We start from the raw sequence: 13,563 nt of genomic DNA on the forward strand, positions 1-13,563 counted from the left end.
AATTGAATAAAGCTTACGAAGCGGAAACAAGGCCGACAATCTTCGAGCAGACACCAGTTGAGCCGAAAAAAAAACTGATTTGTGTAGAACTTTTAAAAATTTCAATTCCTCGTGAAACTACCCTACAATAACTATTCATAACGTAATTGTTACCTCTATGCCAGGTTTGCAGAAGATTGAGCTAGACAGCACGTGAGTGGAGAGAGTGCACGTGAATGAAGTCAAGTGATTCAAGTGATTTTAACTAGTTGTTAACCCAAAAAAAAGTCAAAATTCTAGTTTGATAACGCTTGCTAATCGCAAACGTAAAGAAAGTGTGGTCAGTTGAAAAATGAGTTAAAAACTATAATTCAATCTAAAAGCAATTATTTTTATGGAAAAAAATTTTTCAAGGGGCGAATCTGATCACAAATTTGTTTCTCAATGATAGTTTAGATAAAATGCTCTTTTCTGGGCTGTTTCTAAACAAAAAAAATAAGCATCATCATTTTCGATTGAAACTGATGCTGGGCATGCCCAGTTTTAAAAATTGGACTTTATTTAGCAGAGTGAAAACTTAAGAGATTTTGAAATTTTCACAAAGACAATCTTTCTCTTACAAAGAAGTAACCACTTATGCGGGGAAAAATAGCGCAACTGCTTCTTTCGCTTGAATTTTTTCTTAGATTTTGATAATTTTTTTTAAAAAAATCAAAAAGTTTCTAAGGCACTGTCAAAGTTCAAAAATTTGACTTGCCGAAAAATTCCGACTTTCAGCAAAAAAGCAAAAGTAGCGAAGATTCCCAAAATCGGGTTGCGCGAATGAACACATTGAACACTTAAACTGAGAAATGGCGCGGTAAGTTTCGAGTCGTCAAAAAACTTCCAAAAAGCGGACTAAATTCCAAAACATTCACTATTTACAGACGAAACTTTTTTCTGAAAAAACTGGGCGTTTTCAAACATAAACTTTAATTTTCAACAAGCTCTTGTGCCGAGTAAAGCTACATCAGTTTTGGCAGGACAGTTACAGAAAAATTCAAAAAACGGTCACCAAATCAGAAAACTGAATCATAGCTGAATCTCCAAGAATCACAGCTTTTTTTTAAAAAAAAGAAAATGGGCGTAGCTGATAATTCAGAAGAGATTCATCCAAACTAAAATTACGATTGAATCCAAAAACCCAGGTTTGGCAGGGTAGTTCTCGATAAAAGTCAAAAAAATTCGAAAAACGGTCAAAAAATAAAAACTCAGACTTTTCCGAGGGCCATAATTTTTTAGATCAAAAAATTGGTGAGCAAGCGCGTATTCATAGGCGCTTGCTACAAGCAGTTCTTTGGATTGAACACAGATCTCAGATATGGGAGGGTATTTTCCGGTAAAATTCATAAATTTTTTTTAAAAAACACTCAAAACACTGACTTTTCTGAGGAAGATCAGTTTTTTGAAAAAAAAAAGTGTGTAGCCGCCAACGCAAGGGAGATTTCCACTGCCCGTTATCTCAATCGAACTGACAACCTCAGGTTTAGGAGGTTGTTTTTCGGGAAAAATTTTTAAAAAATTCAAAAAACGGTCAAAAAAGTAAAAAACAACTGGACCATTCCGAGTAAAAAAAAAGGTTGGACGTAGCGGGAAGTTTTTCAAGTCCGTTCTATTAAATTTAATTAAAATTTCAGATTTGGTCGCTTAGTTTTTGAAAAAACAAAAAAAAATCAAATTTATTGAACAAACATTCCCCAAACAGATTTCGAAGGCTGTAGACTTATGTGTAAAGCAAAAAGAGACTAGCACACAAAAATGTAGGGGGTCTTTCTATAGATGTACCTTTTTTGTAAATCGATTAAATAATTTTGAGAAAGTTTTTTTTTGAAAAAGGGATAAAATTTTTCAAATCGTCTCAAAAAAAAAAAAAAAAACCCAGTCCCATACACTTTCATAATACCTGTTTTTATCAAATAGCAACTCTAGGCAAACATACCTAGCAAGACACTTGAAATTTTAATAAGTAATTGAATAAAGCTTACGAAGCGGAAACAAGGCCGACAATCTTCGAGCAGATACCAGTTGAGCCGAAAAAAAACTGATTTGTGTAGAAATTTTGAAAGTTTCAATTCCTCGTGAAACTACCCTACAATAACTATTCATTACGTAATTGTAACCTCTATGCCAGGTTTGCAGGAGATTGAGCTTGACAGCACGCACGTGAGTGGAGAGAGTGCACGTGAATGAAGTCAAGTGATTCAAGTGATTTTAACTAGTTGTTAACCCAAAAAAAGTCAAAATTCTAGTTTAATAACGCTTGCTAATCGCAAACGTAAAGAAAGTGTGGTCAGTTGAAAAATGAATTAAAACTCTAATTCAATCTAAAAGCAATTATTTTTAAGGAAAAAACTTTTTCAAGGGGCGAATCTGATCACAAATTTGTTTCTCAATGATAGTTTAGATAAAATGCTCTTTTCTGGGCTGTTTCTAAACAAAAAAAATAAGCATCATCATTTTCGATTGAAACTGATGCTGGGCATGCCCAGTTTTAAAAATTGGACTTAATTTAGCAGAGTGAAAACTTAAGAGATTTTGAAATTTTCACAAAGACAATCTTTCTCTTACAAAGAAGTAACCACTTATGCGGGGAAAAATAGCGCAACTGCTTCTTTCGCTTGAATTTTTTCTTAGATTTTGATAATTTTTTTTAAAAAAATCAAAGTTTCTAAGGCACTGTCAAAGTTCAAAAATTTGACTTGCCGAAAAATTCCGACTTTCAGCAAAAAAGCAAAAGTAGCGAAGATTCCCAAAATCGGGTTGCGCGAATGAACACATTGAACACTTAAACTGAGAAATGGCGCGGTAAGTTTCGAGTCGTTAAAAAACTTCCAAAAAGCGGACTTAATTCCAAAACATTCACTATTTACAGACGAAACTTTTTTCTGAAAAAACTGAGCGTTTTCAAACATAAACGCTAATTTTCAACAAGCTCTTGTGCCGAGTAAAGCTACATCAGATTTGGCAGGACAGTTACAGAAAAATTCAAAAAACGGTCACCAAATCAGAAAACTGAATCATAGCTGAATCTCCAAGAATCATAGCTTTTTTTAAAAAAAAAAAAGAAAATGGGCGAGCTGATAATTCAGAAGAGATTCATCCAAACTAAAATTACGATTGAATCCAAAAACCCAGGTTTGGCAGGGTAGTTCTCGATAAAAGTTAAAAAAATTCGAAAAACGGTCAAAAAATTAAAAACTCAGACTTTTCCGAGAGCCATAATTTTTTAGATCAAAAAATTGATGAGCAAGCGCGTATTCATAGGCGCTTGCTACAAGCAGTTCTTTGGATTGAACACAGATCTCAGATATGGGAGGGTATTTTCCGGTAAAATTCATAAAATTTTAAAAAAACGCTCAAAACACTGACTTTTCTGAGAAAGATAAGTTTTTTGAAAAAAAAATGTGTGTAGCCGCCAACGCAAGTGAGATTTCCACTGCCCGTTATCTCAATCGAACTGACAACCTCAGGTTTAGGAGGTTGTTTTTCGGGAAAAAATTTTAAAAAATTCAAAAAACGGCCAAAAAAGTAAAAAACAACTGGACCATTCCGAGTAAAAATAGGTTGGACGTAGCGGGAAGCTTTTCAAGTCCGTTCTATTAAATTAAATTAAAATTTCAGATTTGGTCGCTTAGTTTTTGAAACAACAAGAAAAAATCAAATTTATTGAACAAACATTCCCCAAACAGATTTCGAAGGCTGTAGACTTATGTGTAAAGCAAAAAGAGACTAGCGGAGTAAACAAGCACGCAAAAATGTAGGGGGTTTTTCTATAGATGTACCTTTTTGTAAATCGATTAAATAATTTTGAGAACGTTTTTTTTTGAAAAAGGGATAAAATTTTTCAAATTGTCTCAAAAACTAAAAAAAACCCAGTCCCATACACTTTCATAATACCTGTTTTTATCAAATAGTAACTCTAGGCAAAGATACCTAGCAAGACACTTGAAATTTTAATTAGTAATTGAATAAAGCTTACGAAGCGGAAACAAGGCCGACAATCTTCGAGCAGACACCAGTTGAGCCGAAAAAAAAACTGATTTGTGTAGAACTTTTAAAAATTTCAATTCCTCGTGAAACTACCCTACAATAACTATTCATAACGTAATTGTTACCTCTATGCCAGGTTTGCAGAAGATTGAGCTTGACAGCACGTGAGTGGAGAGAGTGCACGTGAATGAAGTCAAGTGATTCAAGTGATTTTAACTAGTTGTTAACCCAAAAAAAAGTCAAAATTCTAGTTTGATAACGCTTGCTAATCGCAAACGTAAAGAAAGTGTGGTCAGTTGAAAAATGAATTAAAAACTATAATTCAATCTAAAAGCAATTATTTTTATGGAAAAAAAATTTTCAAGGGGCGAATCTGATCACAAATTTGTTTCTCAATGATAGTTTAGATAAAATGCTCTTTTCTGGGCTGTTTCTAAACAAAAAAAATAAGCATCATCATTTTCGATTGAAACTGATGCTGGGCATGCCCAGTTTTAAAAATTGGACTTTATTTAGCAGAGTGAAAACTTAAGAGATTTTGAAATTTTCACAAAGACAATCTTTCTCTTACAAAGAAGTAACCACTTATGCGGGGAAAAATAGCGCAACTGCTTCTTTCGCTTGAATTTTTTCTTAGATTTTGATAATTTTTTTTTAAAAAATCAAAAAGTTTTTAAGGCACTGTCAAAGTTCAAAAATTTGACTTGCCGAAAAATTCCGACTTTCAGCAAAAAAGCAAAAGTAGCGAAGATTCCCAAAATCGGGTTGCGCGAATGAACACATTGAACACTTAAACTGAGAAATGGCGCGGTAAGTTTCGAGTCGTCAAAAAACTTCCAAAAAGCGGACTAAATTCCAAAACATTCACTATTTACAGACGAAACTTTTTTCTGAAAAAACTGGGCGTTTTCAAACATAAACGTTAATTTTCAACAAGCTCTTGTGCCGAGTAAAGCTACATCAGTTTTGGCAGGACAGTTACAGAAAAATTCAAAAAACGGTCACCAAATCAGAAAACTGAATCATAGCTGAATCTCCAAGAATCACAGCTTTTTTTTAAAAAAAAGAAAATGGGCGTAGCTGATAATTCAGAAGAGATTCATCCAAACTAAAATTACGATTGAATCCAAAAACCCAGGTTTGGCAGGGTAGTTCTCGATAAAAGTCAAAAAAATTCGAAAAACGGTCAAAAAATAAAAACTCAGACTTTTCCGAGAGCCATAATTTTTTAGATCAAAAAATTGGTGAGCAAGCGCGTATTCATAGGCGCTTGCTACAAGCAGTTCTTTGGATTGAACACAGATCTCAGATATGGGAGGGTATTTTCCGGTAAAATTCATAAATTTTTTTTAAAAAACGCTCAAAACACTGACTTTTCTGAGGAAGATCAGTTTTTTGAAAAAACAATGTGTGTAGCCGCCAACGCAAGGGAGATTTCCACTGCCCGTTATCTCAATGGAACTGACAACCTCAGGTTTAGGAGGTTGTTTTTCGGGAAAAAATTTTAAAAAATTCAAAAAACGGTCAAAAAAGTAAAAAACAACTGGACCATTCCGAGTAAAAATAGGTTGGACGTAGCGGGAAGCTTTTCAAGTCCGTTCTATTAAATTAAATTAAAATTTCAGATTTGGTCGCTTAGTTTTTGAAACAACAAGAAAAAATCAAATTTATTGAACAAACATTCCCCAAACAGATTTCGAAGGCTGTAGACTTATGTGTAAAGCAAAAAGAGACTAGCACACAAAAATGTAGGGGGTCTTTCTATAGATGTACCTTTTTTGTAAATCGATTAAATAATTTTGAGAAAGTTTTTTTTTGAAAAAGGGATAAAATTTTTCAAATCGTCTCAAAAAAAAAAAAAACCCAGTCCCATACACTTTCATAATACCTGTTTTTATCAAATAGCAACTCTAGGCAAACATACCTAGCAAGACACTTGAAATTTTAATAAGTAATTGAATAAAGCTTACGAAGCGGAAACAAGGCCGACAATCTTCGAGCAGACACCAGTTGAGCCGAAAAAAAAACTGATTCGTGTAGAACTTTTAAAAATTTCAATTCCTCGTGAAACTACCCTACAATAACTATTCATAACGTAATTGTTACCTCTATGCCAGGTTTGCAGAAGATTGAGCTTGACAGCACGTGAGTGGAGAGAGTGCACGTGAATGAAGTCAAGTGATTCAAGTGATTTTAACTAGTTGTTAACCCAAAAAAAAGTCAAAATTCTAGTTTGATAACGCTTGCTAATCGCAAACGTAAAGAAAGTGTGGTCAAATGAAAAATGAATTAAAAACTCTAATTCAATCTAAAAGCAATTATTTTTATGGAAAAAACTTTTTCAAGGGGCGAATCTGATCACAAATTTGTTTCTCAATGATAGTTAAGATAAAATGCTCTTTTCTGGGCTGTTTCTAAACAAAAAAAATAAGCATCATCATTTTCGATTGAAACTGATGCTGGGCATGCGCAGTTTCAAAAATTGGACTTAATTGAGCAGAGTGAAAACTTAAGAGATTTTGGAATTTTCACAAAGACAATCTTTCTCTTACAAAGAAGTAACCACTTATGCGGGGAAAAATAGCGCAACTGCTTCTTTCGATTGAATTTTTTCTTAGATTTTGATAGGGTAGTTTTTAAAAAAAATCAAAAAGTTTCTAAGGCACAGTCAAAGTTCAAAAATTTGACTTTCCGAAACTCGTAACTTTTTTCAGCAAAAATGCAAAAGTAGCGAAGATTCCCAAAATCGGGTTGCGCGAATGAACACATTGAACACTTAAACTGAGAAATGGCGCGGTAAGTTTCGAGTCGTCAAAAAACTTCCAAAAAGCGGACTTAATTCCAAAACGTTCACTATTTACAGACGAAACTTTTTTCTGAAAAAACTGGGCGTTTTCAAACATAAACGTTAATTTTCAACAAGCTCTTGTGCCGAGTAAAGCTACATCAGATTTGGCAGGACAGTTACAGAAAAATTCAAAAAACGGTCACCAAATCAGAAAACTGAATCATAGCTGAATCTCCAACAATCACAAATTTTTTTTAAAAAAAGAAAATGGGCGTAGCTGATAATTCAGAAGAGATTCATCCAAACTAAAATTACGATTGAATCCAAAAACCCAGGTTTGGCAGGGTAGTTCTCGATAAAAGTCAAAAAAATTCGAAAAACGGTCAAAAAATAAAAATCAGACTTTTCCGAGAGCCATTATTTTTTAGATCAAAAAATTGAAGGGCAAGCGCGTATTCATAGGCGCTTGCTACAAGCAGTTCTTTGGATTGAACACAGACCTCAGATATGGGAGGGTATTTTCCAGTAAAACTCATAAAAATTTAAAAAAAAAACGCTCAAAACACTGACTTTTCTGAGGAAGATAAGTTTTTTGAAAAAAAAAAATGTGTGTAGCCGCCAACGCAAGGGAGATTTCCACTGCCCGTTATCTCAATGGAACTGACAACCTCAGGTTTAGGAGGTTGTTTTTCGGGAAAAAATTTTAAAAAATACAAAAAACGGTCGAAAAAGTAAAGAACAACTGGACCATTCCGAGTAAAAAAAAAAGGTTGGACGTAGCGGGAAGCTTTTCAAGTCCGTTCAATTAAATTAAATTTCAGATTTGGTCGCTTAGTTTTTGGAAAAACAAAAAAAATCAAATTTATTGAACAAACATTCCACAAACAGATTTCGAAGGCTGTAGACTTATGTGTAAAGCAAAAAGAGACTAGCAAAGTAAACAAGCACACAAAAATGTAGGGGGTCTTTCTATAGATTTACCTTTTTGCAAATCGATTTAAAAATTTTGAGAAAGTTTTTTTTTGAAAAAGGGATAAAATTTTTCAAATCGTCTCAAAAAAAAAAACCCAGTCCCATACACTTTTATAATACCTGTTTTTATCAAATAGCTACTCTAGGCAAACATACCTAGCAAGACACTTGGAATTTTAATAAGTAATTGAATAAAGCTTACGAAGCGGAAACAAGGCCGACAATCTTCGAGCAGACACCAGTTGAGCCGAAAAAAAAAACTGATTTGTGTAGAACTTTTAAAAATTTCAATTCCTCGTGAAACTACCCTACAATAAATATTCATTACGTAATTGTTACCTCTATGCCAGGTTTTCAGAAGATTGAGCTTGACAGCACGTGAGTGGAGAGAGTGCACGTGAATGAAGTCAAGTGATTCAAGTGATTTTAACTAGTTGTTAACCCAAAAAAAACTCAAAAATTCTAGTTTGATAACGCTTGCTAATCGCAAACGTAAAGAAAGTGTGGTCAGTTGAAAAATGAATTAAAAACTCTAATTCAATCTAAAAGCAATTATTTTTATGGAAAAAACTTTTTCAAGGGTCGAATCTGATCACAAATTTGTTTCTCAATGATAGTTTAGATAAAATGCTCTTTTCTGGGCTGTTTCTAAACAAAAAAATAAGCATCATCATTTTCGATTGAAACTGATGCTGGGCATGCGCAGTTTCAAAAATTGGACTTAATTGAGCAGAGTGAAAACTTAAGAGATTTTGGAATTTTCACAAAGACAATCTTTCTCTTACAAAGAAGTAACCACTTATGCGGGGAAAAATAGCGCAACTGCTTCTTTCGATTGAATTTTTTCTTAGATTTTGATAGGGTAGTTTTTAAAAAAATCAAAAAGTTTCTAAGGCACTGTCAAAGTTCAAAAATTTGACTTTCCGAAACTCGTAACTTTTTTCAGCAAAAAAGCAAAAGTAGCGAAGATTCCCAAAATCGGGTTGCGCGAATGAGCACATTGAACACTTAAACTGAGAAATGGTGCGGTAAGTTTCGAGTCGTCAAAAAACTTCCAAAAAGCGGACTTAATTCCAAAACATTCACTATTTACAGACGAAACTTTTTTCTGAAAAAACTGGGCGTTTTCAAACATAAACGTTAATTTTCAACAAGCTCTTGTGCCGAGTAAAGCTACATCAGATTTGGCAGGACAGTTACAGAAAAATTCAAAAAACGGTCACCAAATCAGAAAACTGAATCATAGCTGAATCTCCAAGAATCACAGCTTTTTTTTAAAAAAAAAGAAAATGGGCGTAGCTGATAATTCAGAAGAGATTTATCCAAACTAAAATTACGATTGAATCCAAAAACCCAGGTTTGCAGGGTAGTTCTCGATAAAAGTCAAAAAAATTCGAAACACGGTCAAAAAATAAAAACTCAGACTTTTCCGAGAGCCATAATTTTTTAGATCAAAAAATTGATGGGCAAGCGCGTATTCATAGGCGCTTGCTACAAGCAGTTCTTTGGATTGAACACAGACCTCAGATTTGGGAGGGTATTTTCCAGTAAAACTCATAAAAATGAAAAAAAAAAGGCTCAAAACACTGACTTTTCTGAGGAAGATAAGTTTTTTGAAAAAAAAAAGTGTGTAGCCGCCAACGCAAGGGAGATTTCCACTGCCCGTTATCTCAATCGAACTGACAACCTCAGGTTTAGGAGGTTGTTTTTCGGGAAAAAATTTTAAAAAATACAAAAAACGGTCGAAAAAGTAAAGAACAACTGGACCATTCCGAGTAAAAAAAAAAGGTTGGACGTAGCGGGAAGCTTTTCAAGTCCGTTCAATTAAATTAAATTTCAGATTTGGTCGCTTAGTTTTTGGAAAAACAAAAAAAATCAAATTTATTGAACAAACATTCCACAAACAGATTTCGAAGGCTGTAGACTTATGTGTAAAGCAAAAAGAGACTAGCAAAGTAAACAAGCACACAAAAATGTAGGGGGTCTTTCTATAGATTTACCTTTTTGCAAATCGATTTAAAAATTTTGCGAAAGTTTTTTTTTGAAAAAGGGATAAAATTTTTCAAATCGTCTCAAAAAAAACCCAGTCCCATACACTTTTATAATACCTGTTTTTATCAAATAGCTACTCTAGGCAAACATACCTAGCAAGACACTTGAAATTTTAATAAGTAATTGAATAAAGCTTACGAAGCGGAAACAAGGCCGACAATCTTCGAGCAGACACCAGTTGAGCCGAAAAAAAACTGATTTGTGTAGAACTTTTAAAAATTTCAATTCCTCGTGAAACTACCCTACAATAAATATTCATTACGTAATTGTTACCTCTATGCCAGGTTTTCAGAAGATTGAGCTTGACAGCACGTGAGTGGAGAGAGTGCACGTGAATGAAGTCAAGTGATTCAAGTGATTTTAACTAGTTGTTAACCCAAAAAAAAGTCAAAAATTCTAGTTTGATAACGCTTGCTAATCGCAAACGTAAAGAAAGTGTGGTCAGTTGAAAAATGAATTAAAAACTCTAATTCAATCTAAAAGCAATTATTTTTATGGAAAAAACTTTTTCAAGGGTCGAATCTGATCACAAATTTGTTTCTCAATGATAGTTTAGATAAAATGCTCTTTTCTGGGCTGTTTCTAAACAAAAAAATAAGCATCATCATTTTCGATTGAAACTGATGCTGGGCATGCGCAGTTTCAAAAATTGGACTTAATTGAGCAGAGTGAAAACTTAAGAGATTTTGGAATTTTCACAAAGACAATCTTTCTCTTACAAAGAAGTAACCACTTATGCGGGGAAAAAGCGCAACTGCTTCTTTCGATTGAATTTTTTCTTAGATTTTGATAGGGTAGTTTTTAAAAAAATCAAAAAGTTTCTAAGGCACTGTCAAAGTTCAAAAATTTGACTTTCCGAAACTCGTAACTTTTTTCAGCAAAAAAGCAAAAGTAGCGAAGATTCCCAAAATCGGGTTGCGCGAATGAACACATTGAACACTTAAACTGAGAAATGGCGCGGTAAGTTTCGAGTCGTCAAAAAACTTCCAAAAAGCGGACTTAATTCCAAAACATTCACTATTTACAGACGAAACTTTTTTCTGAAAAAACTGGGCGTTTTCAAACATAAACGTTAATTTTCAACAAGCTCTTGTGCCGAGTAAAGCTACATCAGATTTGGCAGGACAGTTACAGAAAAATTCAAAAAACGGTAACCAAATCAGAAAACTGAATCATAGCTGAATCTCCAAGAATCACAGCTTTTTTTTAAAAAAAAAAAAATGGGCGTAGCTGATAATTCAGAAGAGATTCATCCAAACTAAAATTACGATTGAATCCAAAAACCCAGGTTTGGCAGGGTAGTTCTCGATAAAAGTCAAAAAAATTCGAAAAACGGTCAAAAAATGAAAACTCAGACTTTTCCGAGAGCCATAATTTTTTAGATCAAAAAATTGATGGGCAAGCGCGTATTCATAGGCGCTTGCTACAAGCAGTTCTTTGGATTGAACACAGACCTCAGATATGGGAGGGTATTTTCCGGTAAAATTCATAAAATTTAAAAAAAAAACGCTCAAAACACTGACTTTTCTGAGGAAGATAAGTTTTTTGAAAACAAAATGTGTGTAGCCGCCAACGCAAGGGAGATTTCCACTGCCCGTTATCTCAATCGAACTGACAACCTCAGGTTTAGGAGGTTGTTTTTCAGGAAAAAATTTTAAAAAATTCAAAAAACGGTCAAAAAAGTAAAGAACAACTGGACCATTCCGAGTAAACAAAAAGGTTGGACGTAGCGGGAAGCTTTTCAAGTCCGTTCTATTAAATTAAATTTCAGATTTGGTCGCTTAGTTTTTGGAAAAACAAAAAAAATCAAATTTATTATACAAACATTCCACAAACAGATTTCGAAGGCTGTAGTCTTATGTGTAAAGCAAAAAGAGACTTGCAAAGTAAACAAGCACACAAAAATGTAGGGGGTCTTTCTATAGATGTACCTTTTTTTTAATCGATTAAAAAATTTTGAGAAAGTTTTTTTTTGAAAAAGGGATAAAATTTTTCAAATCGTCTCAAAAATTAAAAAAAAAAAACCCAGTCCCATACACTTTCATAATACCTGTTTTTATCAAATAGCAACTCTAGGCAAACATACCTAGCAAGAAACTTGAAATTTTAATAAGTAATTGAATAAAGCTTACGAAGCAGAAACAAGGCCGACAATCTTCAAGCAGACACCAGTTGAGCCGAAAAAAAACTGATTTGTGTAGAACTTTTAAAAATTTCAATTCCTCGTGAAACTACCCTACAATAAATATTCATTACGTAATTGTTACCTCTATGCCAGGTTTTCAGAAGATTGAGCTTGACAGCACGTGAGTGGAGAGAGTGCACGTGAATGAAGTCAAGTGATTCAAGTGATTTTAACTAGTTGTTAACCCAAAAAAAAGTCAAAAATTCTAGTTTGATAACGCTTGCTAATCGCAAACGTAAAGAAAATGTGGTCAGTTCAAAAATGAATTAAAAACTCTAATTCAATCTAAAACCAATTATTTTTATGGAAAAAACTTTTTCAAGGGTCGAATCTGATCACAAATTTGTTTCTCAATGATAGTTTAGATAAAATGCTCTTTTCTGGGCTGTTTCTAAACAAAAAAATAAGCATCATCATTTTCGATTGAAACTGATGCTGGGCATGCGCAGTTTCAAAAATTGGACTTAATTGAGCAGAGTGAAAACTTAAGAGATTTTGGAATTTTCACAAAGACAATCTTTCTCTTACAAAGAAGTAACCACTTATGCGGGGAAAAATAGCGCAACTGCTTCTTTCGATTGAATTTTTTCTTAGATTTTGATAGGGTAGTTTTTTAAAAAAATCAAAAAAATTCTAAGGCACTGTCAAAGTTCAAAAATTTGACTTTCCGAAACTCGTAACTTTTTTCAGCAAAAAAGCAAAAGTTGCGAAGATTCCAAAAAAATCGGGTTGCGCGAATGAACACATTGAACAATTAAACTGAGAAATGGCGCGGTAAGTTTCGAGTCGTCAAAAAATTTCAAAAGCGGACTTAATTCCAAAACATTCATTATTTACAGACGAAACTTTTTTCTGAAAAAACTGGGCGTTTTCAAACATAAACGTTAATTTTCAACAAGCTCTTGTGCCGAGTAAAGCTACATCAGATTTGGCAGGACAGTTACAGAAAAATTCAAAAAACGGTAACCAAATCAGAAAACTGAATCATAGCTGAATCTCCAAGAATCACAGCTTTTTTAAAAAAAAAAAAAAATGGGCGTAGCTGATAATTCAGAAGAGATTCATCCAAACTAAAATTACGATTGAATCCAAAAACCCAGGTTTGGCAGGGTAGTTCTCGATAAAAGTCAAAAAAATTCGAAAAACGGTCAAAAAATGAAAACTCAGACTTTTCCGAGAGCCATAATTTTTTAGATCAAAAAATTGATGGGCAAGCGCGTATTCATAGGCGCTTGCTACAAGCAGTTCTTTGGATTGAACACAGACCTCAGATTTGGGAGGGTATTTTCCAGTAAAACTCATAAAAATGAAAAAAAAAGGCTCAAAACACTGACTTTTCTGAGGAAGATAAGTTTTTTGAAAAAAAAAGTGTGTAGCCGCCAACGCAAGGGAGATTTCCACTGCCCGTTATCTCAATCGAACTGACAACCTCAGGTTTAGGAGGTTGTTTTTCAGGAAAAAATTCAAAAAACGGTCAAAAAAGTAAAGAACAACTGGACCATTCCGAGTAAACAAAAAAGTTGGACGTAGCGGGAAGCTTTTCAAGTCCGTTCTATTA

Source organism: Symsagittifera roscoffensis, chromosome 3 (genome assembly GCF_963678635.1).
Source record: "Symsagittifera roscoffensis chromosome 3, txSymRosc1.1, whole genome shotgun sequence".
Taxonomy (NCBI): Eukaryota; Metazoa; Xenacoelomorpha; order Acoela; family Convolutidae; genus Symsagittifera; species Symsagittifera roscoffensis.